This window comes from Anolis sagrei, chromosome 3 (assembly GCF_037176765.1).
Source record: "Anolis sagrei isolate rAnoSag1 chromosome 3, rAnoSag1.mat, whole genome shotgun sequence".
Taxonomy (NCBI): domain Eukaryota; kingdom Metazoa; phylum Chordata; class Lepidosauria; order Squamata; family Dactyloidae; genus Anolis; species Anolis sagrei.
Genome location: NC_090023.1, coordinates 111,129,414 through 111,156,303, shown reverse-complemented (window position 1 = coordinate 111,156,303; position 26,890 = coordinate 111,129,414). Strand labels below are relative to the sequence as shown.

Sequence of the window (26,890 nt, the reverse complement as noted above, 5' to 3'; positions counted from 1 at the left end):
GCTCACACTGAAACATCACAAAATGAACTCAAAACGGGCAAATGCACTATTTCCCATCCCAAAATCAATTTCTAAGCACAGGGAGATGAGTGGAGCCAATTTCAGTCTGTCTTTCAAATCTACCAATTTCTCCATGCTGCAGAGATAGCATTGCATCAGTCCCACAGGCAATCCACAGAATGGGTTGTGAATTGATTGATGGGATCTGTGGGATTTCGTCTTTGAAGCATGTAGAAATGGAGGGCACCTTCCATTTGATGTAGTCTTAAAAAAAAACTATAGTAGTTTGCTTTTTGTTTTGTTTTCTACAGGGAAAGCAAGATTCTGCCCCCTCCTGTTCTCCGCCACCACTGAGTTGAGTGCAAACCACTTTTGCACTTTGAACTCGTTTTGCATAAAGTTTGAAACAACCTGAGGACAAAACAGGGAAGTAAGATGAAGTGAGAGAAAACGGGAGATTTTGAGGCTTTTCCTGCCACAGTTGAAATATATCTGATGGTCAAGGAAAGGTGACAAGGGGGACAGGTGAGTGTCCTTGTACCACAGGCCAGCAGCTTGTAAGTATTCAAATGTATTTAAAGTAGTTAAAACATTATGTTCAGTTACTATTGAGGAATAGAAAAGAGTTATTTTTAAACACTGTAGCTATGAGGGCCTGGGGGTATAACTGTAATTGATTGCTTTTTAAAAACTAATTGGTTGTTTAAAATTTAAACTAATTGGTCTTTAAAAGTAATTTGCAAACTTTCCAAATTTTCCACATTGCACTGTCCCTGATGTAACTGGGACAAGTCTGTGCTGAACTGGCATAATAGATTTAATAAACGTGTGTTGCATAAATATGCCCTTCAGCTACTATCCTACCCATTTTGTTGAAGTAGTAAGATAACACAAAGAACTTTTGAACTCATGAGCTAACAGCAAAACTTGGACAAGTTTTGCCTTTCTTGAATAATAACTCCCCAAATCGTCCAGCTGGCTGGAGGATTTTATTTGTGAGTCCAGCAAGTAACTTTTTCAAGCTCTTGCTTGGTGTATGTGGAAAAAGATAAAAACAGCATTAGAGTGATTCCTTATTCAGTTAGAAATTCTTTCCAAGTGAAAAATATCACATTGCTGAGAAGACATATTGAACATCAAAAAAGTGACCAGAATATTGCAGTGAGGAGTGCTTTCTGTATCCTGTTATTGCTACTAAAAGAACACTTTTAAAAAACCCAAACAAGTAAGACTTGTTTTCCATTTTCAAGGCGAACTATTTTTAGCATAAAGCCAAAGTGTCTGTGTTTGTATAGGAAGACAAAATGATTGATTGAGGGAGTGGCCGGAGATTCCAAAATGGTTCTCCGATGACAGCGAAAAGAAGAATGGTCATCTCTGGAAAGGATGAATACTATATATATATATATATATATATATATATATATATATATATATATCATTTATATATTATTTTCTTTAAAAAGTATAGAAAGAAAACATTTAATCTTCTTGAGGAAAAACTAAAATAATAAACTTCTTTATTGCATGTCAATGGCATCATGTTCAGAGATGTATGGAACCAATTAGAAAAATCACCATTATCTTAAGGTTGTCAACCCTTTATAAGAAATATGGTCACACACAAAAAAGCCAGTTACATCAGCAGATTTTTTTTTTACACAACCACCTTTTTCTCTTGGCATGGGAATCAACTAGTGTTGTTACACTAACTAACACATTCACACAATGTCTCATGTTTAAACTACACTAGGGCCAGTTTCAAAAACACTTGAAAAAGTCTAAATGCTTCCTTATGCATTATGACAAGAGGAGGACACTTTAGTACTCCAGATGTTCTCGTATGGTGGGTGGGTCTGATGGGTGTTGCACGCCCTAATCATCTGGCAGGCCAAAGGTTTCCCACTCCTGCATTCTGCCACTAGGCTAGTCCATCTCTAATAATTCAGAAGCAGAACATGGAAAAATTCATACTTTTGACCACAATTGCTAGAATCTCTCTGCAAAAGTCTTCTGTGGCTCTTCAAGGCATTCTGTGGTGGCTCATACAAATAAAATCCTATTCACATAAAATCCTATGTATGTAGGTCATAATCAGTTTCCTGATTTTTATTTGGCAGCTGAGCACAGAAGTTTCGCAGACACACATGTAGCATGGATCAAACCAAGTATCATCTTGAAAATCCCCAAGGGAAAAGGGAGGGGTATTTAAATGATTTCCAGAGCCTTCACACAGCTTCCAAACTCAGCAATATTAACTTCTTCTCATGAATGAGATGTACATTGTCCCCAATCAACACACATGACCATACAAGAGATACACAAGAGGGGCTTTTGAAAACCCATCAAAATCTCCAAACCATTCTTAAGCATTATCTACCAACAAAGATGGCTCTTCTGGACTATTTCATTCCTAAAGATATGTTTTAATAGGGTTTCTCCAGATTAAAGATATAAAGAATATTCGCAAATGGTCTTGCTATTGATGAGAGAAAAAAAATCTGAAACTTCTCATGAAGATATTGTACAATAACCATGAGCTTTTTCACTCTTTGAGGGCCTTTTTTGCAATAATAATGATAATGCCAAAATAAACATCCTGTGCAAATGGCTTTTTGTGAAAATATTGTTCAAAACAACTTTTTTAGAAAAAAAATTAAAACATAGAAAATAAAAAAATCAGAAAATGCAAAAAAAAATAGCCTTGCATGGTTAGAAGAAAACTTTGACATATTTTGCTTGTGTGAGTGAATGCAAAACAAAGAGTTACATCTCTACTACTGCTTAAAGTAAAGAACGAAATAGTGCTTTGTCCATTAATGCTGTCTCAAGGTGACACAACTTCAGAACCATCGAGTATTTTAAAAGGTTGCCTATATTATTTTTAAAGTCATATTTTTGTGTTCCATTAGCAAGAGGCTAGTGGGCATTAGTCAACCCACCCTCCATATCTACATTCTGTATTCATGGATTTAACAATCTACAACTTGAAAATATTGCAAAAATTCCAAAAAAAGGCAAACCTTGATTTTGCCTTTTTATGTAAAAGACATCATTTTACTACATCATTGTTTATAATGGGACTTGAAACCAAATTCCAGGAGATCTTAAAGGCCCACTGTATATTCAGCAAAGACTATGATAATTCACAGCTCCCTGATATATTTACCTGCCTCTTTCTTGAAACCTCTGGAATATGCATGTTATAGTTTTACAGGAATACATAATAATATCCTGCATCCTCCCATAAAGAAGATCCATCCTCCCATAAAGAAGAATTTATAGGATGTCAACCAGGGCTAAATGTTTCAGTGTTCCTTTTGTTTACTGCAGAGTTTCTCAATTTCCCTAATCTTTGAATGCTATTCTTGGAACCAGTACAGTAACAGTTCTGGATTTCCTGTTGCGCATATACTCATTAGTCACCAGGAGAGCATATGGCCTGTGAGCCAGATGCAGCCCAGTGTTTAAAATTTGATCTAGCCTGCAAAGTTTCACTAGCTCAGGTGAAAAATGTGACTCAAGGAGAAACTACAAAATGGTCTCCAGGGTGAAAAAGCAGCAACACTTTTATCTTTTGCCCCAGTGTGGTGCGGCTGAAGTTCTGGTTTTGGAAAAGGCAGTGTCAAAGGTGCCATGAGAGTAGTTGCAATCCTGCTCCACTCGTCATGTTTCCTTTACCATATGGGCTATGTGGGCACTATCCTAGATGTTTGCTTTTAGCTGACAGAACTGATTGCTTATTTACTTATTTGATTTTTTTCTTAGCTTTGCTCCAGTGTCAGATTCAAGATGACTTACGATATGAATTAAAACAATGAGCTTATGTACAGGAACCGAAAAAACTCATCTCGAATCTGGTGCTGGATGTCTCCATGACACATGACAATTTCTAATAGGTATCCAAATGATTAATCCAACTTTGTTCTGCACTAAGCAAAGACAGGAGATACACCAAAGTTTGCAAGGAAGTCCAGAATATCCTCAACTTTGAGTCAGGCTGGACAAATGGATTGGGTCAGTTTCAATCAATTTCATTGCCCACATGCACACTGCTGCCATCACCATTCCTTGCACTGATTAGTGCAGCAAAGCAAATGGGTAATCCATTTTGCTGTCACCGAACCTCTCTGCAATCACATCTGCTGCACTCTGAATGGGGTACCCACACAATCAGCAAGGAGAGCACTCATTTGTCTCCTTGCTAATCACATGGACACCCCATTATTATTATTTTTTTATTTGTCGTGTCAGGGCAACCAGTCAATTGTATTACATTTCTAACAGAACAAAACAAACAAACAGAAAAAAACATGAAATTTGCAAGTTTGGTAGTTGATTAAATGTCCTTTGACCAGTATCTGGCCACTTGGAGTGCTTCTGATGTTGCTGCAAGAAGGTCCTCCATTGTGCATGTGGCAGGGCTCAGGGTGCATTGCAGCAGCTGGTCAGTGGTTTGCTCTTCTCCACACTCGCATGTCGTGGATTCCACTTTGTGGCCCCATTTCTGAAGGTTGGCTCTGCATCTCGTATTGCCAGAGCGCAGTCTGTTCAGCGCCTTCCAAGTCGCCCAGTCTCCTTTGTGCCATGGGGGGATTCTCTCATTTGGTATCAGCCATTGGTTGAGGTTCTGGGTTTGAGCCTGCCACTTTTGGACTCTCACTTGCTGAGGTGTTCCAGCGAGTGTCTCTGTAGATCTTAGAAAACTATTTCTAGATTTAAATCATTGACGTGTTGGCTGATACCCAAACAGGGGATGAGCTGGAGATGTCTCTGCCTCAGTCCTTTCACTATTGGCTGCTACTTCCCGGCGGATGTCAGGTGGTGCAATACCAACTAAGCAGTGTAATTTCCCCAGTGGTGTTGGGCGCAGACACCCCGTGATAATGGGGCATGTCTCATTAAGAGCGACATTTACTTTTTTAGCGTGGTGAGATGTGTTCCACACTGGGCATGCGTACTCAGCAGCAGAGTAGCATAACGCAAGGGCAGATGTCTTCACTGTGTCTGGTTGTGATCCCCAGGTTGTGCCAGTCAGCTTTCATATGATATTGTTTCTAGCACCCACTTTTTGCTTGATGTTCAGGCAGTGCTTCTTGTAGGTAAGAGCACGGTCCAGAGTGACTCCCGGGTATTTGGGTGTGCTGCATTGCTCCAGTGGGATTCCTTCCCAGGTGATCCTCAGAGCTCGGGATACGTGTCTGTTCTTGAGATGAAAAGCACATGTCTGTGTTTTAGATGGGTTAGGGATCAGCTGGTGTTCTCTGTAATAGGCAGTAAGAGCACCTAGAGCTTCAGAGAGCTTCTGTTCTACCATCTCAAAGCTCCCTGCTTGAGCGGTGATGGCACAATCATGAATCATAGAATCATAGAATCAAAGAGTTGGAAGAGACCTCATGGGCCATCCAGTCCAACCCCCTGCCAAGAAGCAGGAATATTGCATTCAAATCACCCCATGAGCATAGATGAAACTCTCTGTACCTTCTGGCAGTGGCTGGTCATTTGTGTAGATGTTGAACATGGATGGAGCAAGCACGCTCCCCTGAGGCAGGCCGTTCTTCTGTTTCCACCATCTACTTCTCTGGCCCTGGAACTCAACAAAAAAGCTCCTGTTTCGTAGCAGGTTTCCTATGAGGCAGGTGAGGTGGTAGTCCTTTGTGATATTATACATTTTTCTCAGGAGGAGGCGGTGGTTCACAGTATCATAGGCTGCTGACAGGTCTATGAAGACAGCTCCTGTGATCTGCTGCCTTTCAAAGACATCTTCTATGTGCTGAGTCAGGTTCAGCACTTGCGATGTGCAGCTTTTGCCTTTCCTGAAGCCAGCCTGCTGTGGGATCAGACGGTCTATTTTTTCCGTAATTCTATGCAAAACAAGTCTCTCCAGAACTTTGTAGAGGTGGCACAACAGGGAGATTGGTCTGTAGCTTTTTGGGTCATTACAGTCTTTGCCTGGCTTCAAGATAGCAATGACTCTTGCTTTCCTCCAGATTTTGGGGATCTGACAGGATGCAGTGCAGTTGTTCATCAGCTCCCGCAGCCAGCGCCTTGCTTTTGGACCAAAGTTCTTGATTTGTTCCATCTGTAGATCATCCAGGCCAGCTGCTTTGCCATTTTTACATTTATTGAGAGCCATGTCCAATTCATTAGATATAAAGGGTTCATGAAGGTTGTTCTCAGTCTCTGGTTGTCTGACTATTGGTTTCTTTCCTACTTTGGTGGCAAAGTTGGGTTTCCCATTCTTCAAGAGTTGGTGTGCTAACTGATCTGCCTTTATGTTGGCATGAGTATTAGTTTTTGAGGGGTCATTGCTCAGCCATCTTAGCAGCCTCCACACCTTCTGGCTGCTCCTGCCCATGTCGACCTCTGTGATCAGCTTGATCCACTGTTCTTTCTTGGCTTCAGAGCTGGAGGACATGATGCTCTGTGCTGCCTGAAGGGTTTGCTCACTAAATGGCTCTTCATTGTGGAGCCTGTAGTAGTTTTCCAACAAGGCAGCTGTTTCAGGAGTAATGCCCTGAAGGTAGTTGGTTCTGCAGCCTCTCGGTATCGAGGCCCGTGAGCAGGTTTTCACTATTTCAATAAAGTGCTCGTATTTCTCAGGGATTGGCGCGACCGAAATGATCATGTCATCTAACATGTCTAAGAATTTAGTCCAATCTGCCTTTCTGAAGTTGAATCTTCATTTAAATTGAACTTCCTAGGGCCTTATAGTTGGAAACAGTTGGCATACTATTGGTCGGTGCTGTGTGTTTGGGATTGGTGGTCCCACTGATTTAGTGCATTGCTATACAATGCTGTCGCTCACAAATAAGAGGTCTGGGTTATAACCTCGGTGCCATCTCCCACTGTTGTAGGATGATGGGAGCTTACTATCATGAATGAGTGATAGTTTGTGCGGTTCAGACTAGGAGAGGACAGCCTCTCCATTTTTATCCTCTTGAGCATAGCCCCATACATGGCTATGGCTGTTAAAGTCACCAATTACTACCGCCCTTTGGTGCCTATCAAAGTTCTTGGGGGAGGAGAAGCAGAACTCTTCATTTGGGGGCTTGTACACAGAGGTGATGGTGATGTTATTAAGCTCTACTGTTATAACCTCTATATTGTTTTCTTCAGTGTTGTGGGCACTGCTGACTTGGAGGCCAGGTTTGACAAAGACAGCGCTTCCATACTGCACATGTGGTCTTTCCGCTACTAAGACCATTCCTGGAACTTTTGGTTGTTTCTGTTGTTCATTCGTGTGTGTTTCTGGAACACACAGCACATTGCATTTCTTATCTCAGCACAGTTCATAGAGCGGTTGTTCTTTGGCAGCTGACATGCCTTCAATGTTGATTGAGATAATTGTCATGGTTGGTCCTGAAAAGATCTGTTAGTTGTTTTGCTTGCTTGCATGCATGCTGCAAGTCACTTCTGGTTGCTTCTGGAGTGAGAGAATCAGCCATCTACGTTGCCCAGCGGACCCCCGGATATCTTGCAATCCTGCGAGGAGGCTTCTCTCATGTCCCCCATTATAACCTCAGCAGACATAACAAGTGGTCACTAGATTCATAACTGGATTGGAGCAACAGTAGTGACACATCGACAAGGGTCCAAGACAGCAGGGCCGATGCAATCTTGACCTGCCTGGACTAGATGCACACCAATGCAGTGCTGCAGAGAATTGGGTCGGAATGTGTGACCATTATCACAATCAATCTGGGGCCAGTCTAGCTTAAATGTAGATGATACCCAAGGTGTTAAGTTTGCGGTGACTTCATTGATTATTTATTTATTTACCCCTCAGCTTTGCTCCAATGCCAGATTCAAAGTTCCCTGCAACATGAATTAAAACAACATAGATCTATGAACAATTTGAAACAATTAAATCAGCTATCATTTCAAAGTCAAGTATTGAATTAAAAGAATTTTAAAAAGAAGAGCAGGAAGAATTATGCAACCTTTTTATAAAAAAAAAACATTCTGCAGTAACTAGCTAAAAGTCCAACATCTATGTAAATAAACAGGACTTGCCGGCTAGTGGAAGGAAAGAAGAGAGGGGGCCAGCCTAACTTCCCATGGGAGGGAATGCCATGGCTTAGGAACAGTGACTGAGAAAGAGCTGCTGCCTAAAAGCTGTTGAGTCTCAACTCTTAGTATGATGACAAGACACAGCCACTGGAGAGGCTGAGAATGATTCATGTAACATCCCCACTGAGAATAAGTGTGCAAGCCTATGAATGGGAATTAAGTTGCTTGGCAATAGGAAATTCTTAAAATACAAGGAACATGTGGCCAGGATTAGACTTCTTTCCTTTGTACAACATGGACTCCAGAGCAGTGTTTGTTTGCAGTTAAAGGCTACACTCAGGCCCCTTCCACACAGCTGAAGAAAACCCCACATTATCTGCTTTGAACTGGAATGTTATATATTTATTTACTACATTTATATCCCACCCTTCTCACCTCCGCAGGGGACTCAGAAAGGCTCACAAAAGGCAGCAATTTGATGCCGTACATATACATAAATACAAAAAGAAATGAACATATGCAATTAAAACTCAAAGAAAAACAACAGCAGAATTAAAATTATTAAAATATATGGCAGTGTGGACTCAGATAACCGAGTTTAAAGCAGATATTGTGGGATTTTCTGCCTTGATATTCTGGGTTATACGGCTGTGTGGAAAGGCCCTCCCAGGGCCTTTCCATACAGCCCTATATCCCAGAATATCAAGGCAGAAAATCCCACAATATCTGCTTTAAACTCGGTTATCTGAGTCCACGCTCAGATAATGGTTGATTTCCTAACTTGATATTCCGGGGGTATAGGGCTGTGTGGAAGAACCCCCAGACATTCTTCATCTCATTGATTCACATGGATCATGGCTTAAATCCTGCTTTGAAAGTAGGCTAGACTGTCCAGGTTATGAAGTTTAATGTACTTGTAGCCTTACTTTGAATTAAACCTGTGTCCCATAATGGAAGGCCCCCACCCATGGCTCATGGCCTTTATAGAGGAACATTGCAACTGGTCTTTAGACCTTACAAATCATGAAGTCAAAAAGTTTGAATGTCCTCTCATGTATACAGAAATGGTCCATGTTGGTAGAATGTCCCATGGGCACCTTATAGTGGAAAGTCATACATAAAATTGATCAGCAGGTAGGACAATATCCACATACGTCTCTCAAGTAAAAGAAATACAGAGTTGTCAGTAGAGAACATTATCCATTTCTCTTTTTTAAATATATTGAAAGAAAGGGGGGAAATTCAACCTGAAATAACCCTGTTCACCCAATCTTAAAGTAGCTGTTTCCAAATACAATGATCTCACCCCATTTGCATTTTTATTATTTATTATTATTATTCACATATTTGATTTAAAATGTTCTCTCTTGGATTATCTAGGTCAGGGGTCCCCAAACTAAGGCCCGCGGGCCACACCTGGCCCCCCGGGAGCATTTATCCAGCCCACGAGGGGCACTGGGCCGCCACACCTCTTGGTCTTCTCCCAGCATTGGGTTGGTGCAGGAAGTGCTTGCCCAGGGGACGATGGAGGGAGCGTGCTTCCTCTGCACCGGCACTCTTCCCCCCACACGCTTGTCAGCATCCCCTGGGCAGGCGCTTCCTACACTGGTGCCAGGAGCATGCATCCAAGGCCAGTGCAGGGAGTGTGCTCCCTGCACCGCCCTTTTCCCCATGCACTTGCAAACACCGGGAGAAAGATGCTCCCTGGCATTGGCAAGTGCGCGTGGGAAGAGGGCCAGTGCAGGGAGTGTGCTCCCTCCACTGGCCCCTGGGCATGCACTCCCTGCCCCATCCTCCTCCCAGCATTGCCAAATGTGCGGGGAAGAGAGCGGGGGGAGAGAGTCAACACAAGTGTTAGCACACGGGGAAGAGGTGGCCACGGGGGTGCTCCCTGCCTCGAAGGGCAGCCCGGTGGCTCAGATGCCATGGCGACGGTGCACCTCTCCTGGGGGCTGTGCCAGCACTCCTCTCCAAAGAGGCTTCCCCCAGCAGCTGTGCCTCGAGGCAGTGGGAGAGAGCCCTGTGGTTTTGATGACAGAGCTGAAGCAATTGAAGGTACTGCAAATCCCATAATCTGTTGAAGATTCTACCTCAAAGTCATGGGACTTCTGTATGCCAAGTTTGGTTCAGATCCATTTTTGGAGGAGCTCAGAATGCTCTTTGATGGCTGGTGAACTATAAATCCTCAGAACTGCAATTCCCAAATGTCAGGATCTCTTTTCCCCAAACCCCTCCTGCTTTAAAGAATAGCAATGATATTTAGTTCTATTGTAATGTTTTATATATTTGTAGAGTTAAAATTGTATTGAAATGTAAGCTGCTTTGCCCCCTTCCACACAGCTGTATAAAATCCACTTAACTGGCTTATATGGCAGTGTGGACTGACAATGCAGTTGAAAGCAGATATTGTGGATTATCTGCCTTGTTATTCTGGGCTATATGGCTGTTTGGAAGGGCCCTTTCAGACAGGCCCTATATCCCATGATCTGATCCAAGGTTTTCTGTTTATCCCAGATTATCTGGCAGTGCAGACTCATATAATCCAGTTTAAAGCAGAAAACCTGGGATCAGATCCTGGGATATAGGGCCTGTCTGGAAGGGCCCACAGTCTCCTTGTGGAGACAAAAAGTGGTGTATAAATAAACGTAATGATAAAATTGTAGAACAGAAATCTTTTCCTGGTTTGAAAGTGTTATTTTCTTTTTAATTTTGTGGGCCTTATTTTGAAAGTAGTAGTTCTTATCCAGAAACTTTGTGTGCCTGCCACAAACTATGATGGCAAGAGGTTATGGGAGTTTGGCCAATAGGCTGATCAGTTAAACATATTCATGTGTTCCCTGTTGTTATAGTATTATTATTATTATTATAACTTTATTTGTACCCCGCTAGCATCTCCCAAGGGATTCGATGCGGCTTACAACAGGCCGAAGCCCACACAATATAACAATACAGTACCTAGCAAATAAAACAGTTAAGCAAGAACAATAACAATAGCAGTACATCAAGACATTATTAAAAACTGAGCCGGCCAGAGTGGGGGTACAGGATTAAAAGTGCTGATGTGTCGGAGGGATATGGGATTATAATATAAGTGAGGTGTGCGGTGTGCGGTGATCTTGGTCCTAGCTAAAGTGCTTCTGGGGTTTGGTACTGGGGTTCCTAGTCTGAAAAGGCACATTGGAACAGCCAGGTTTTCAAATTCTTTCTGAAAACTGCCAATGTAGGGGCTTGTCTGAGGTCTTTCGGGAGGGCATTCCAGAGGCGGGGGGCCACCACAGAGAAGGCCCTGTCTCGTGTCCCCAACAAGCGTGCTTGTGACGCGGGCGGGACCACGAGCAGGGTCTCTCCAGATGACCGGAGTGAACATGTGGGTTCGTAGACAACGATACGGTCACGCAGGTAGGGTGGTCCCAAACCGTTCAGGGCTTTGTAGGTAAGCACCTGCACCTTAAATTGGGCTCGGAAAATAAACGGCAGCCAGTGGAGCTCCTTAAACAGGAGGGTTGACCTCTCTCTGTAGTGGGCCCCAGTTAACATCCTGGCTGCTGCCCGTTGGACCAATTGGAGTTTCCGAGCCGTTTTCAAGGGCAGCCCCACGTAGAGCGCATTGCAGTAATCCAGTCTGGAGGTGACTAAGGCGTGGACCACCCCGGCCAGATCAGCCTTAGCGAGGTATGGTCGTAGCTGGTGCACAAGTCTCAGTTGTGCAAAAGCCCTCCCGGCCACCGCCGATGCCTGAGCCTCAAGCGTGAGCGATGAGTCCAGGAGGACTCCCAAGCTACGGACCTGTGGTTTCAGGGGGAGTGTAACCCCGTCCAACACAGGTTGCCACCCTATACCCCGATCTGGTTTATGATCGACCAGGAGGACCTCTGTCTTGTCGGGATTGATCTTCAGCTTGTTCGTCCTCATCCAGATAGACACAGTGGACAGGCACTCGTCTAGCACCCGAGAGGCCTCCTTGGAATTAGGTGGAAAAGAGTAGTAGAGTTGTGTGTCATCTGCGTAGAGATGGCACCCAACTCCAAAACTCCGGATGACCTCTCCCAGCGGTTTCATGTAGATGTTAAAAAGCATGGGAGATAGAATAGAGCCTTGCGGGACCCCACAGGTCAAGGGCCAGGGGTCCGAGCAGGCATCTCCCAGCTTCACCATCTGGGTTCGTCCCTCCAGGAAGGACCGGAGCCACGACAGAACCGAGCCCCCGAGACCCATCCCAGAGAGGCGACCCAGAAGGATACCATGATTGATGGTATCGAAAGCTGCTGAGATGTCCAAGAGAACCAGCAGGGTCACACTCCCCCTGTCCAGTCCTCCACCCGCTCCAGCACCTTACCCAAAAAAGGGAGGTTGGAGATCAGCCTGTAATTGTTCAGCACCGTAGAGTCAAGGGAAGACTTTTTAAGGAGTGGACGAACCACAGCCTGTTTTAAGTTAGATGGAAAAATCCCTTGCTCCAACGATGCGTTAATGATCAACACAAACCAATCAACCAACCCCTCCTTGGCAGATTTAATAAGCCAGGATAGGCAAGGGTCTAGGGCCGAAGTGGTTGCCCTCACAGCCCCAAGGACCTCCTCCACGGTCTCAGGAAGAACAAGCCGAAAAGAATCCCACAAAATTTTACAAGCAGAAGCCTCAGTCGCCTCCCCTGGCACTGTGATGAAATTGGAGTCGAGCTCAAGACGTATCTGGGCAACTTTGCCTGCAAAATGGTGTGCGAAATCGCAACACCAAGCTGCTGGGTCGTCCAAGATCTCCTCCACCACAGGTGGGTGAAGGAGCTCCCCGACAACCCGAAACAGCTCTGATGACCTATTTGCTGCAGACGCTATACGGGTGGTCATGAAAGATTCCCTGGCCACCCGTATAGCGACGGAGTATGCCTTAAGAGAGGCCTTAGCCCGTGCTTGATCAGACACGTCCCGAGATCTTCTCCACTTGTGCTCTAGCCTCCTTCTCGTATGTTTCATCACAGCCAACTCCTCGGTGAACCATGGAGATGGCCTGTCATAACGCAACGAGATGGGGCATTCGGGAGCGATCGTATTTATCGCCCTGGACATCTCCTTGTTGTAAAGGTCGACCAAGGCGTCAACAGGATCGCCAGGCTCCATGGCAGGAAGAACCTCAAGGTTCCTCAGGAATCCATCTGGATCCATCAGTCTCCTGGGGCGGACCATCTTAATTTGTCCTCCACCCCTGCAAAGGTTGGGGGTCGCAGTGAGTCTAAAACTGACCAGATAGTGATCAGACCATGACACTGGAAGGATGTTTTGTTCTTCCACTCTGATCATTCCACTGTCCACCACAAAAACTAGGTCAAGAGTATGTCCAGCCTGGTGGGTGTTACCCATGCTACGACATGCTTGAAGTCAACATTTCATTTATTTGTAATTAGAAATAAATGTTTCACAATATATAAAATAAATGTTTCACAATATTCCCGTGTAAACTATAGTCCGGCCCCCCAACAGTCTGAGGGACAGTGAACTGGCCCCCTGTTCAAAAGGTTTGAGGACCCCTGATCTAGGTCCTTGGCTCAAAGGTCAGCCACCTCCAATCATGCTGAAAGATCTAGAAATTTTAATGCAATTCTATAGCCAGGTTCCCAGGTAAAATAGTGGCAATTTCTTTATTCCTTTATATATATATATTTCACTTTCACAGCTATCCTGTGCCCCTAACTTCAGTAAATTTGGATGACTGACTATAAGTGGATTTGAGATAATTCCCCTTGTAAAGAAAACAAACAAAAGAAACCTCTGTGGCAAACCTTAACAAGATGGAAAGCTGAAAAGAAAGAAAGAGTATTGGCACAGCTACATAAAGATTGTGATGATCTATTATGTCAAATGAAGTGAATAAACAATATTGACAGAGACTGTGAGTAACATAGATGGCCCACTCGCGGAATGCAGGAAATGAATAATAGGGGTCAATGATGCCGAGAAAATATCATTTTGTTGTTGTTGTTATTTTTAACCAATGAGTTATGAATGAGTCTTTTGGTTACACATGTTCCCTTCATGTAAACTTGCAACAAGCAGTATTTCATTATCAATAGTTGCCCAACATGGCAAAATAAACTGAATTAATTGTAGTTTATAGTTAATTACAGATAATAGAAGACTATCTGGCTTATTGGCTAGCTTATGTGAAGTGATTAGAGAAGAGATGGCTATGTGGTCAAAATTAATGTATATCTCCATTTATAAAGACAAGGTATGACCATTTTAATTGCCCCTTGCATTCTTTCCTATGTCCTTTCAATCCATTCATTTAAGCTGCATTTCTGAATGGACAGTTGGGCAATTCCTTTAAGTAAGAGCAACCAAAAGATTCTTACTATGGATTTGAGAGGAGAAATCACTCATGGAGCATAATTGATATTTATTTCTTTTTATATATACTTTTCTGGCAAGTAAAAAAAAAGTCCAGATATATTGTGGTACCACTCTTGCACACATTTCAGTGTACATGTGTCTCATAATCTCCAATATTTTACAGATTTGGAAAGCAGGACGCATGTGGCCAAGCAGTATCAGAGTATGGTCAAGATAGAAAACATAATTAATGAAAAGCAAGTAGAGAGTAAAGCTGACAGTGCAGCTATTTCCCAAGTCAATAGGAAAGGACAATATTATGCCTGGTCCAGCCCACTCATCTTACTGACTTAATGGAATAAGCTATTCTTACATTTTGAAACTCAATTTGTTGCACCTCAGGGCCCTTCTGTACAGCCATATAACCCAGAATATCAAGGCAAAATATCAAACTGAAGACAAAGGGAAGAAGTGTGAGAAGAACACACATTCTAGGAAAGAAAATGGGACATTTTGTTTAAAAAATGAAAAAGTAGCATTGCAGAGTATTAGTAATGACTGTCCCTGTTTAATTAGAATCAGTAAAAGTAAAGTTATTACCCTATGGTGGTTCAGAAAAAGAAAAGTTATTGCCCTATGACTCTTGATTCTTCTATACTTTCTCAAAGTGCCTGGGAGATTCAGGAAGTCATTTCCTAAACAAATAACTTTCCCATGCACTGCTCAGTGTTCATTTCACTCACTATGCATCTTATTTGGGATAAACTTTGTAGCTGTTTGAAACTGACAGCAGAGAATAGCAGAAGTAGGAGTCATGTGCAGGAATGCAATAATCTCTCCAGTGCAAAGAATCAGTTGCCCAGCCAGAGACCTGCACCATTCATGCCACAAGGCTGATTGCTCACGATCTAGCTCTTCATCTATATTAAGGATCAGGATCAAAGTCTATGGGTTTTGTACAGTTTTAGATACAGAAAACAAACACTAGATTAAAGAGATGGAAGAGGTTCTTACATATCTAAGGAATTCTTCCAGTATTACTTTGTGTATGTGGGAGTTATTTGATTTAAAACTGACCTGGAGATTTTAATTACTCAAGTGCTCAGGGATTGTTGTTATCTTGCTGCTTTTTCCTCTTTTAAAGACAGATAATATCAAAATGTTCTTGTTTAGTTTCCCATTCAGTTATTGCTTCCTTGAAAAGCTGAACAAAATATTCCCCTAAAGTCTGTTCTTCAATGTGTTTATTGTAACTCAGAAGGAAAAGTAAGGTCAAATACACATACAACATCTAAAATGCCCTACTTTGATAATTCTTTCTAACTTACTGATTAGAATACGCAATCAATTTCTCATATATTCACTACATTTGCGTAAGACATGAATGTGGAAGAGATTCAAATCCTCTTAGTGTCATAAGGCCACACCTCAGTTTTGCTTCTCTAAACTATTGTCTTACAGATGTTTGGGACTAAAATTCCTATGATCTTCAGTCCACTTGACATTTTTGGAAGGCTCCAGCTCAGGGAATTCTAATAATATTTTCTTGATCACTGCCATGAGTGTGGAAAAAAAGAGAAACCTGGGAGAAAATGTTACTCTGAGTGCATTCAGACAGCACCCAAAATGCACTGTCACCTGCATTTTTACGATGGCCCAAGTAAAAAACAAATTCCTTCAGGACAAAGCAGGAAAACCATGCTTTGTCCCGAAGTAATTTTACAGCCTGAAAAACCTGCGTCTTTCAGAAGACCAAGGTCTTTCCAGCTGCAGGCCCTATACAGATTGGGCCTGGGCATCAGGAGTTGTTGTTGTTGTTGTTGTTACACTATGTTCCTGATTGGAAGGAGTTCTTTCCTGTTCCATTGTGTGGCCCTGGCTGTGAAAGCCGTTGTTCTGCTCCAGAAACTTTGTTTTTTATGCCACAAACTAGGTTAAATTGAGACTTTATATCAGGCTTGGTTGTAAAGTTAAATTGAGACTTTATATCACAACCTGGGGATCACAACCAGACACAGTGAAGACATCCGCCCTTGCGCTATGCTACTCTGCTGCTGAGTATGCATGCCCAACACATCCCACCACGCTAAAACAGTGGATGTGGCTCTAAATGAGACATGCCCTATTATCAGCAGAAGAGGCTCCTCCGCCTCCAGCTCAGCACCGCTCCCGGCCCGGAGCGATTCCGGCTGGGCCTCAAGGGCCTCAATGGCGGGCCTGACTCCGGGACAGAGCCGGTGAGGAAGGGAAGGGCAAGGCAGGGCTGGCACTCTGAAGGGAAGGAGTGGCTCTTCTTGGGAATACACTAGGCCACGAAATTAGGAAAGTGAGCCTGGAGAGGAGTTGTTGTTGTTGTTGTTTTTGTTGTTGTTTACATTATTTTCCTGGTTGGAAGGAGTTCTTTCCTGTTCCATTGTGTGGCCCTGGCTGTGAAAGCAGTTGTTCGACTCCAGAAACTTTGTTATTTATACCACAAACTTACTTACTTACTTACTTACTTACTTACTTACTTACTTAGGCGATCCCTCGTTGGATGAGTAAGATGGTCATCCATGATGGGTTTCCTTGTGGATTCGTAGGTGGCTGTGGAGCTCTATTCTTGACCCGCATCTTCTCCCACAGTGAAGGCATTGGTTTCCAGGTGGAAGGCGGTCCCGGTTGGGGTTGGCTTGACGCGCCTTCCTCCTGGCACGTTTCTCTCTTTCGCCCTCCACTCGTGCTTCCTCGAATTCTGCAGCACTGCCGGTCACAGCTGACCTCCAGCTGGAGCGCTCAAGGGCCAGGGCTTCCCAGTTCTCAGAGTCTATGCCAGAGTTTTTGAGGTTGGCTTTGAGCCCATTTTTAAATCTCTTTTCCTGTCCACCAACATTCCATTTTCCGTTCTTGAGTTCGGAATAGAGCAACTGCTTTGGGAGACGGTGGTCAGGCATCCAGACAACGTGGCCGGTCCAGCGAAGTTGATGGCGGAGGACCATTACTTCTATGCTGGTGGTCTTTGCTTCTTCCAGCACACTGACGTTTGTCCGCTTGTCTTCCCAAGAGATTTGCAGGATTTTCTGGCGGCATTGCTAATGGAATCGTTCCAAGAGTTGCATGTGACATCTGTAGACAGTCCACGTTTCGCAGGCATATAGCAGGGTTGGGAGGACAATAGCTTTATAGACAAGCACCTTGGTCTCCCTACGGATGTCCCAGTCCTCAAACACTTTCTGCTTCATTCGGGAAAATGCTCCTCCTGCAGCTCCTCCACGATGACATGATGACAACAGTCTTGGACAGCAATGGCTCCCAAAGTGACCCATTTAAGGTGGAATCAGGTGTCAAACAGGGATGTGTTATTGCCCCAACTTTATTCTCCATCTTCATTGCTATGATACTTCACCTTGTTGATGGGAAGCTTCCCACTGGAGTGGAAATCATCTATCAGACAGATGGCAAGCTGTTTAACCTCAGCAGACTGAAAGCCAAAACCAAGGTTACATCAACATCTGTTATAGAACTCCAGTATGCTGATGACAATGTCGTCTGTGCGCATTCAGAAGAAGATATACAAGCCACTCTAAACACCTTCGCAGAAGCATACACGAAGCTTGGCCTGGCTATTCCGATGTGCCTTTCCAGAATAGGATAACCCCGAGCACTATGTCCCAGAAGCACTTTATTAGAGTTTAAGACTCTCTGCACATTGCACTTGCCCAGAATTCCAACATACCACCTGTCACACCCAGCACTTTTCTAACCTGTACCCATCATTGGCCCAGCCCTGGTTTTTATTGCGTAATAGTGTAATGTTTTGTTATTGCTTATGTTTTTAATTTGCTTTGCATCATATTGTTATTGTCTGTTGTTGTTGTGTTGAGGCCTTGGCCTTTGTAAGCTGCATCGAGTCCTTCGGGAGATGCTAGCGGGGTACAAATAACGTTTAATAATAATAATAATAATAATAATACTTCCAGTGCCCATTCACACAACTATCTTGGGTTTGTTGAGCTACTAGAGCACCCCCTCCCAAACCCCCCAAGAAAAGCCTTTAAAAAAGAAAATAACTACTGGGTCACCATTACTGTGCTAATGAAATTCTCCTGGTGTGTAAAAATGAGACATCAGGAGAAGGGGAAGAGGAAAATTGCTCCTGCCCCCTTCCTCCTGGTGCATCATTTATATGCACCAGGAGAACTCTGGCAGCAAGGTAATGGTGGCCGAGTATGTTATTTTCTTTTTTAAAGGCTTTTCTGGGGGGAGGTAGTTCTTTTATGTCCAGGTGCCCTGCCAGAAGGCCCAGCAGGGCATCTGGACATCCCCCCCCCCCCCCCACACACACACACACAGGAAAGCATGGATATTGGAGGGAGGTGTGTGGATTTCAACCTAAGCCCAATCGGGTTTAAGAAACCCTGTGGTATCTTAGTTTGTTGTGCCAGCCATGGGAATGTGTAGCTTGGTCATTGGACTAGATCCCTGCTGCCTCTATTTTGCTGTTTTGCTCAAATGTTGCAGAAAATGGGCATGCAGACATAAACCTCAGGTCATACTAATTTCCACATATCAGACAATCTTAGAGCTGGAAGAGACCACAAGGATCAATCTAACCCCTTTAGAGAAGGAGTCTCCACCACTCTCCAAGACAGTATATTCCATTACTGAATGTCTCTTACTATCAGGAAGTTCAGGAGCCCTTGGTGGCTCAGTGGGTTAAAGCGCTGAGCTGCTGAGCTTGTTGACAGAAAGATCGCAGGTTCAAATTCCACTGTCAGCCGCAGCTTCTGCCAACCTAGCAGTTTGAAAACATGCAAATGTGAGTAGATCAATAGGTGCCGCTCCGGTGGGAAGGTAACGGCGCTCCATGTAGTCATGCCAGCCACATGACCTTGGAGGTGTTTACGGACAATACCGGCTCTTTGGCTTAGAAATGGAGATGAGCACAACATCCCAGAGTCGGACATGACTGGACTTCATGTCAGGGGAAAACCTTTACCTTACCCAATCAGGAAGTTCTTCCTAATGTCCAGGTGAGATCCTTTTTTCTTGCAATTTGAATCCATTGTTCTGTGTCTAAGGACCTCATCATGAAGGCCCATGGATTCTCCAAGTATTGTGGCAAATCCATGGGCTCCTGACAGGAGATGTGGAGAACCTGTTACTCCACGCCCCACATTGCACAACTTACTTTGACTTCCATCCTATGGACGGAAGCATCTCTGCCCGGTTTTTGCCATGGCTGGTAAGGCAAAACAGGAAGGCTCCCGTACTGCAGTGGCAGTGGCATACACCACTTGCTCTCCCCTTTCTGCATGGAGCCTGCATGAAAGTACAGGCGCATTGTGTAATGGGCTCCATCCTGAAAAGGGAGAACAAGTAGCATACCATAGGCCAAGTAGCTCACCTGATGAGGTAGCTAATTTCCAGAGCAGCAAAAAAACCCAAAAAAACTAGCCCCCTCTTCAATGTGGCATTTTTTTTCAAATATTTAAATATAGTCATTATATTTCAGTCTTCTTTTCTCCAAGCTAACTATACCTAGCTCTTTAAGTCGGTCCTCATAGGGCTTGGTTTCCAGACCTTTGATCATTTTGGCTGCCATACTTTGGACACATTTCAGCTTGTCAATATTCTTCCTGAATTGTGGTGCCCAGAACTGCACACAGTATTCCAGATGAGGTCTGACCAGAGAAATATGGCTGCATTCACAGTAAAACTTTTGCCTGAGACTGATGCAATTCATAAGCTCATTTCCCAGCTATAGCTTCCTACCTAGTTTGCTCACATTGTCTTTTAACTTTTCTCACTTCTCTGACACTTGCATTTGTCTTCCTTCATCCATTCCCTCTATTCCCCTTCCCAAACCTCTTTCAGGCCCACATAAATCTACAAGATGACTGAAATCATGAAGGATCTTGCTCAAATGGATGCATGTCTAGACTAGCAGAAGTCAAAGCCTCCAGGAAGAAAACTGAGAAACAACATCTCAAATATGAAATCTATTTGACCTGGTAAAAGTTGCCTGACCCAAGTTCATATGCAAAGAACACAGGTACGCATTTTTTTGTGGGGTTTCCTTGCAAAATCTATATATTGAGGCCTGATTATTAATTCCATTAATTTTATGAAAGGGACAATATGTCTAACATCCATACATGAGCACATGCCCTTCAACTGTTGTTATTTGGCAGCAACAGCCCTGATTAATCTTCTCTTGTCCCATCTTGCTAGTTCATCTTAAAATGTCCCACTTTTTCTCTCTCTTCCTCTTTCCCCTTTTGTCCCCAACTTACTTCTCCTGAAAATTTTCAGGGTGTGAAAGTAGCTTATGCACAATTAACACAGCAGTGAGAAGAGGAGATGAATGGAGAGTAGGAACAGAATATTATCCTTCCTTGTAGACTCGAGGAAAAGCAAGCTACCACAACTTCTTCTAGATTGTGTGTTCTTCCTCAGTAATATCCTTGCCCTTTTGGCCATGTTCTGATGTTGATCCTGGTTTCCATTTGTGTGATGGAAGATATTATGACATTGTGATTGAGGAGGTAAGGTATATTTTATACTCTAACACACATACTGTATATATTCATGTATTACTCTGCCTCATGTATAAGTCAAGGGTAGGTTTGGGGGTCAAAATTATGGATTTTGATATAATCTATGGATAAGTTGAAGTCATTCCACAGAGGGCCCGTCCAGACAGCACCTTTATTGCTGTATCTACCACAGTAAAGGAGGGGCTGTCCAGACAATGTTTTGGACAGTCCCAAATTAATTTGCTACAAATCAGGAATGTGCAGGATAAATCCACTATTTCTGGGTTTGTATTCCCACAGTTTACCAGGCTAATAAGCCCAGTAAACTGTGAGAATACCCACCCTTCTAAGCCCCCAGACCCCTTAGAAAAGTAATAAAAACTTACTCGGCCTCCATTACAAGCCTCGGTCAGCTCCCTTGATGCATAGAAATGGCATGTCAGGAAGGTGGAGGGGAGGAAAAATCACTCCCCCCCCCCCCCAACCTGGCACATCATTTCTATGTGTCGGGAGAGCCGGCCGAGGCTTGTAATGGAGGGCATGTAAGCTTTTATTATTTTTCTAAGGGGTCTGTGTGCTAGAAGAGAGGGGGTAGGGCCTCCGAACATTCCCTGGGGCTAGTCCCAAGAGAATGTCTGGACACCCACCCCAGAAAACATGCGCTTTCTGGGGTGGGTGTGGACAGGCCCCCAGAAACATCTGTGTTTTTTTAAACATGGGTACTTCTGGGATAAAGGCCTGTCTGAATCCGGCCAGAGAAATGGAAGTGCTGCTTCAGGAGGTCACTGAACCTAACTGCCATTTGCATTTTCCTGCCCAGGCATGCAAAAGGCCAGAAGTAGTACTGCGATGGAAGGAATAATGAGAGTCAATGCTTCTTTTAGGTTCTGCTGGGACAGACTAAGCTCTCATCATTCTATCAGAGAAGATAATTGTTACTTTTTTGTAAGAGTTACAGTACTTTCATTGACCAAATTTTTAGGTCTTTTCTGGACATTTTTTCTATGTTTCTTTATCAAAAATCATGGTAAGAACCAGCTCAAGGGGCAAAACTAATAAATTGCCTTTCAGTGTTTCTTGGTGGTAAGGTGAGAGAATACATGATTGTAGGAAATCCTGGCAGAATCTAGAAGAGTGTCTAAACTTTCTCCCTGCCTGCCCCCTAGTACTTCTTCACATCTTTACCACTTTTCCTTCCATTCACATTTTGTTTCAGCCTAAGAACTTGGCTGGAGGAGTTTAAAACAGCCAGAAATGAAGGGTTATGGGGTCAGTCTCTAAACCGGGGAAGAGGTAAGCCTGCATTTCCCTTCTGCTGTTTTTCACTTACAAATACCCTCAAGTTTACATTAGTGCTATGTGGCACATGTACAGAAAGTCTGTTTTTGCTGCATAATGTAATGTTTTGTCCTTAAAATATTTTTTTCTTAGAAAAGGCCTGAAGTTTTGTTTGAATCCCTAACAAATTAATGGAGTAGGTCCCTTTTAAGAAGAAGAATGAATGCTGAACTTCATGCATGAATGCCCTTGTTCACATGCAAATATAGGTATTCATACAAAAAAGCCATAGGCCAGTCTATTGTGAGAAAGAAAATTTTATCTGAGCGTCCATGATTAAGTGATGATAGGGCTAATGAGCACATTCAGACTCAGCAACAGTTCATAGCTATTAAGCTTCATAAAACCTTTTACGTAACATTTCCCCAGCTTAGATAATACTGTCAGGAAGTCTGGCTACAAGGAATCAGAATTATTTGGTAAAATCTTAAACTTTGATTTGCCCCTAACATCATCTTGAACTTTTCTCTCAACCCATTAATCTTTGGATATTTTTTCCCCTTTTGAGTTTTGATTTGTATAGATTTAACAAGGGCCAACCTTTCCCTATGCAACAGATGCCTTATCTGACTTGTATTCCACCCTTCCTTCAAGGTGTTCAACCCACCTGGAGTTCTCCCATTTCAATAGGGTTGTTTTAGCTAAAAGATAATATGAGGGCCAAGCCACCCACTGAGCTTAATTACCAAATGTAGAATAGAGGCAGGAAGGTCATGGACAAATCACACCTTCCACACTATTGCAAATATTACAAGTCCAATAACAGAGCTTTCGGCCCTCTCTGTTGCATTGCTTCAGCTGTGCAAAGCTTCCCCTCACAAGTTTATCTGACATCTGTCTTAATCTTTTTAAGGCACCAGGTAAGAATTGCTTTATTCATTAACCCCTTAGCAAGGTTTTCTTTACAGTTTTATTTATGCTTCAACCATTTTATTTTAAATTGATTTTAAATTGAATTTTTTTGTTCAATTTTTTCTGCTCTTTTCTTTTCTTTCTTCCTTTCTTTTCTGCCATAAGTCAGTATGGAAATCTCCTTGATATGAAAGCATCTTTTAAATAAATAAATAAATACTTTGTGTCAGGCTTTCTGTAGTCTAAGCCCTTCATATACTACATTTCTCAGTATACAGCTGAGATGTTTCGAAGCATACAAATCAAATAACAACATGCAAACTGATCTTGTACCACTTTAAGAGAGTGAAATTGATAATAATGATGAGTCTACATGAGCTAAAAATCCCATATTCCCCACAAGGCCAGTGCCAGCAGTCTTAATGACACGTGACTTTGGATAAGAATCTGGAGTTTTCCCCCTTAACCAAAGTTGCTTCACAGTAAGCAATGTTGGGTGAAAGGCAGGAGTATCCTTAAGATTTTCAATTGTGTTGACAGCTGGATTGAATCCATTTTGGGCCATTCCACTGATCACATGCACATACTGCCACCTCACTCTGTCCCTGTGCTGATCAGTGCAAGGAAGGGGATGGGTTGTCTTTATGTCATTGTTGCCATTGTCTTAGTAGCCAAGATGCCCCTGATAGAGCCTGGCCATCACAGTCACATCTGTGAGGTCAGAATGGGCATGCAGACATGTGTTCAACAAGAAGGGGCTCACTTTACACACATAAATGTTTATCACCTAGATACCCCATTCTGACTTTAACAGGTGGAATCATAGTGGCCAGACTCAGATAGTGGTCACAGCAACATGAGGACAAAGGGCCAGGCCATCAGAGATAATGTGGAGTACAGCCATTATGGGATTGCAAAATATTAGGCTGGGTCCAGTCTGTAGCATGATGTTGCAGATTGTCCCAGATTAGCTGTCCATTGTAGACATGGCCTATGTCTATTTCCTCAGAAGCATCTTAAATTTCTAAGGAGCCACAAGGTCCTTTTATATATTAATATTCCAGACTAATATAGCTATATTTTGAACAACATAAAATTACAACTTTTGCTAGTGATGTATATAAGTTTAAAATGTGTGCACTGAACAGTTGCCATCATAAGAAAGCTAACAATCTGGCTGCACCTCTTTAGGCCAATTGAAGTTTCTGAGCATTTTCCAAAGGCATCCTTATTGCAGTAATCCAGATGGGATGTTACCAAGGCGTGTAATACAGTGGCCAGATCCAATGTCTTCAGGAATGGGTGTAGTTGGTGCATTAGCTTTATGCAAAAGCACAGATGAAGCTTGGACCTCTAGGCTCAGAGCTCAATCCAGAACTATCTCTAAACTGAACTTACATTTGGGGGGAGGGGGATATAACTCCATCTCACTATGGCTGAGTGACTTCAGAGTCTTCTTAAATATACTTAACATTCATTTGTGGACTTGCCCCTCACACCGCATGAAAAGGCCTTAATGAAACCTTCACTCTATTTTTCAGGTTGCATTTTAATAATGAAAAGAATTTCCTGCTTTTTATCTAGCTGCCAATAGAACAGCAGAACTCCTTGTTACCTGACTTTCCCTTCCCTTTGGCTAGTGGGTCAAGGGTGGAATACATGCCATTCCTGATCTACAGGCTGTAATCTATGCATGCACTCACCCTAGTGCCCCACCTTACCATTTAAATGTTCTCCTTTCCTTATATTGTGTGCCTGACTTCTAGACCCTTTTTCTTGTCAATCACACTTGATATTCACATCTTTAATAGCAGTCCTGACATGAAAAGAAAGTGATACACAATCATTGTGCTCTGAGTCACCATTTTTATTATTACTATTATTTGCCCAGGCATGGTGTAACAATGCAACTAATTTATCAGTTGAAATATATGCTAGCAAGTGTCACACATAGTCCAGATGTTTCCCTGCTGATATTTTTGGCAGGATGGAGGTGTAGTTCAATTAAGAAGTTGTACATGAATGCAATTAAAACTGAAGCATTCTTAGTTTAAAAGAATACTTTCCTAACCATTGTAGAGTTTTTCCCTATTTTATGCATGCCTATATCTTAGCATGACAAAATTGATTTAAAGCATCAAAAAAATTCAAAAAGATCACCTGTATTAATAAAAATGAAGGAATAAGCTAATACAATTTTCAATTCATACTTCATGTCTACACTAACAGCTTAATCAGAGGTCCTTGAGCTACTTCCTTCTTCTTGCCAATAATATGAGCACCAAGTGACCACAATGTCTTCACTGTGAGCTCCATAGCTAGCAGGGATGCCCCGTTACACTCCCTGGCATTAGAGCAAGCGATTGGGAACAGGTAGGTCCTAAGTCATGGTGGGAGACCACAACTATATAGAGGGCAGAGACATTTAGGGTGGCTGCCCAGCAAGGTAAACCATGTTTGGTGCTGCTGTGCAGTAGGGATTCCCTCCCTCCTCTATGGAGGCTAGGGGAATCTTTATGTGGAGACTTCTTGAGCCCAATCTGACATCAAGTACACTAGATCAGGCCTGAGTTCAGTATCTGTGTGGATGTGCCCCCATCTATCAATCAGTAATGCAATCTACCTTTTTGCCTGCTACCCTCCACTTTACCAACTATTATTGACTTTTCTAGTGAACTATGTCTTCTCATGATAGGGCCAAGGCATGACAGCCTCGGTTTAGTTTTATTGACTGCTAGGGGGAGTTTAGGCCTGATTTGTTCTAGTACCCATCTCTTTCTCTTTTCAGCATTCCACAGTATCCATAGAACTCTTCTCTGGCACAAGAGCAACCATATTAACTGTTGAAATTCCAGAACATGAATATTTTGACTGAACCAGATTTGTGACTTGAATCTCCTCCTGTTCCCTGACAGAGCCTTATCATCAGTCAATGCTAACTCAGCCTGAAGTCAATTGACCTTGTTCTGTAGATACCCTGACTGTATTCTAGAGATAAAAACAGATCTGGTGGTAAACATGGGCCTGGTTCCAGATTTGATTATCTTCCCCTCTCTGTTCCAGTCTTTACATCTCCCATCACAAAACATTGCATATATTCTGTTTTATTTCAGGTTTTCTCTGAAATAAACTCTGAATTTTCACTGTGGGGAATTCACAGAGGCTACAACTGCAATCTTCCTTTCCACAATCTGTGCATATTACAGCTTAGGAAGTGACAAGTTAAAGCCTTTGCTTCAAAGAAGATTTACCAGTCATCACACTCTTAAATACAAATATATACAGGACTTTTTCCCTGGAAAAGGCAGTAAACTTCTTCAACACTTTAGATTTTTAAATTAGAGAAACTCCACAATGACAGATGCTCTCTTTTTGAATTTTTATTTTGTGATCACAGTCTGTCTGCCCTAAATTTCATATGTGGGTGTTCTAAAACATTATATTTTTAGATCATCCACAAATAAGATGCACTTTTTATGAGACAGACATTGTAATGGAAAGCCTTTGGATAGTTATTATTACAACAGATACATTTGCATTTTCATGAGACAGATTCTGCCAGCTTTCGTCATGACATGGTTTTCCTTAGGGACTTTGTGATCCAACATATGTAACTGTACAAATCCACTGTGTATTCTGCCAATCCACATTCTCCAGCTTACCACTACCCATAAGACATGGAAATACACAATTGGTCTGTTCAGAAGATAGGGCCACATGTTCAGTAGAATGTAGTGTAGATGTGTATAGCATTACACAGTCCCATACACAATATTCCCATTAAGGATGGTATCACATTAACATTATAGAATGGAGGCTTTCATCTCCTTATCATTCGGTTTGCTC

General features: G+C 42.7%; 1 long non-coding RNA gene across 1 annotated transcript; it reads left to right on the top strand.

The window, feature by feature from the left end:
- The first annotated feature begins 421 nt into the window (after positions 1 to 421).
- On the top strand, positions 422 to 26,890 carry LOC132769971 (uncharacterized). The gene is made up of 5 exons (XR_009630954.2): positions 422 to 525; positions 20,193 to 20,370; positions 20,631 to 20,863; positions 22,071 to 22,147; positions 25,833 to 26,890. It is a non-coding gene; the product is annotated as an uncharacterized lncRNA (long non-coding RNA).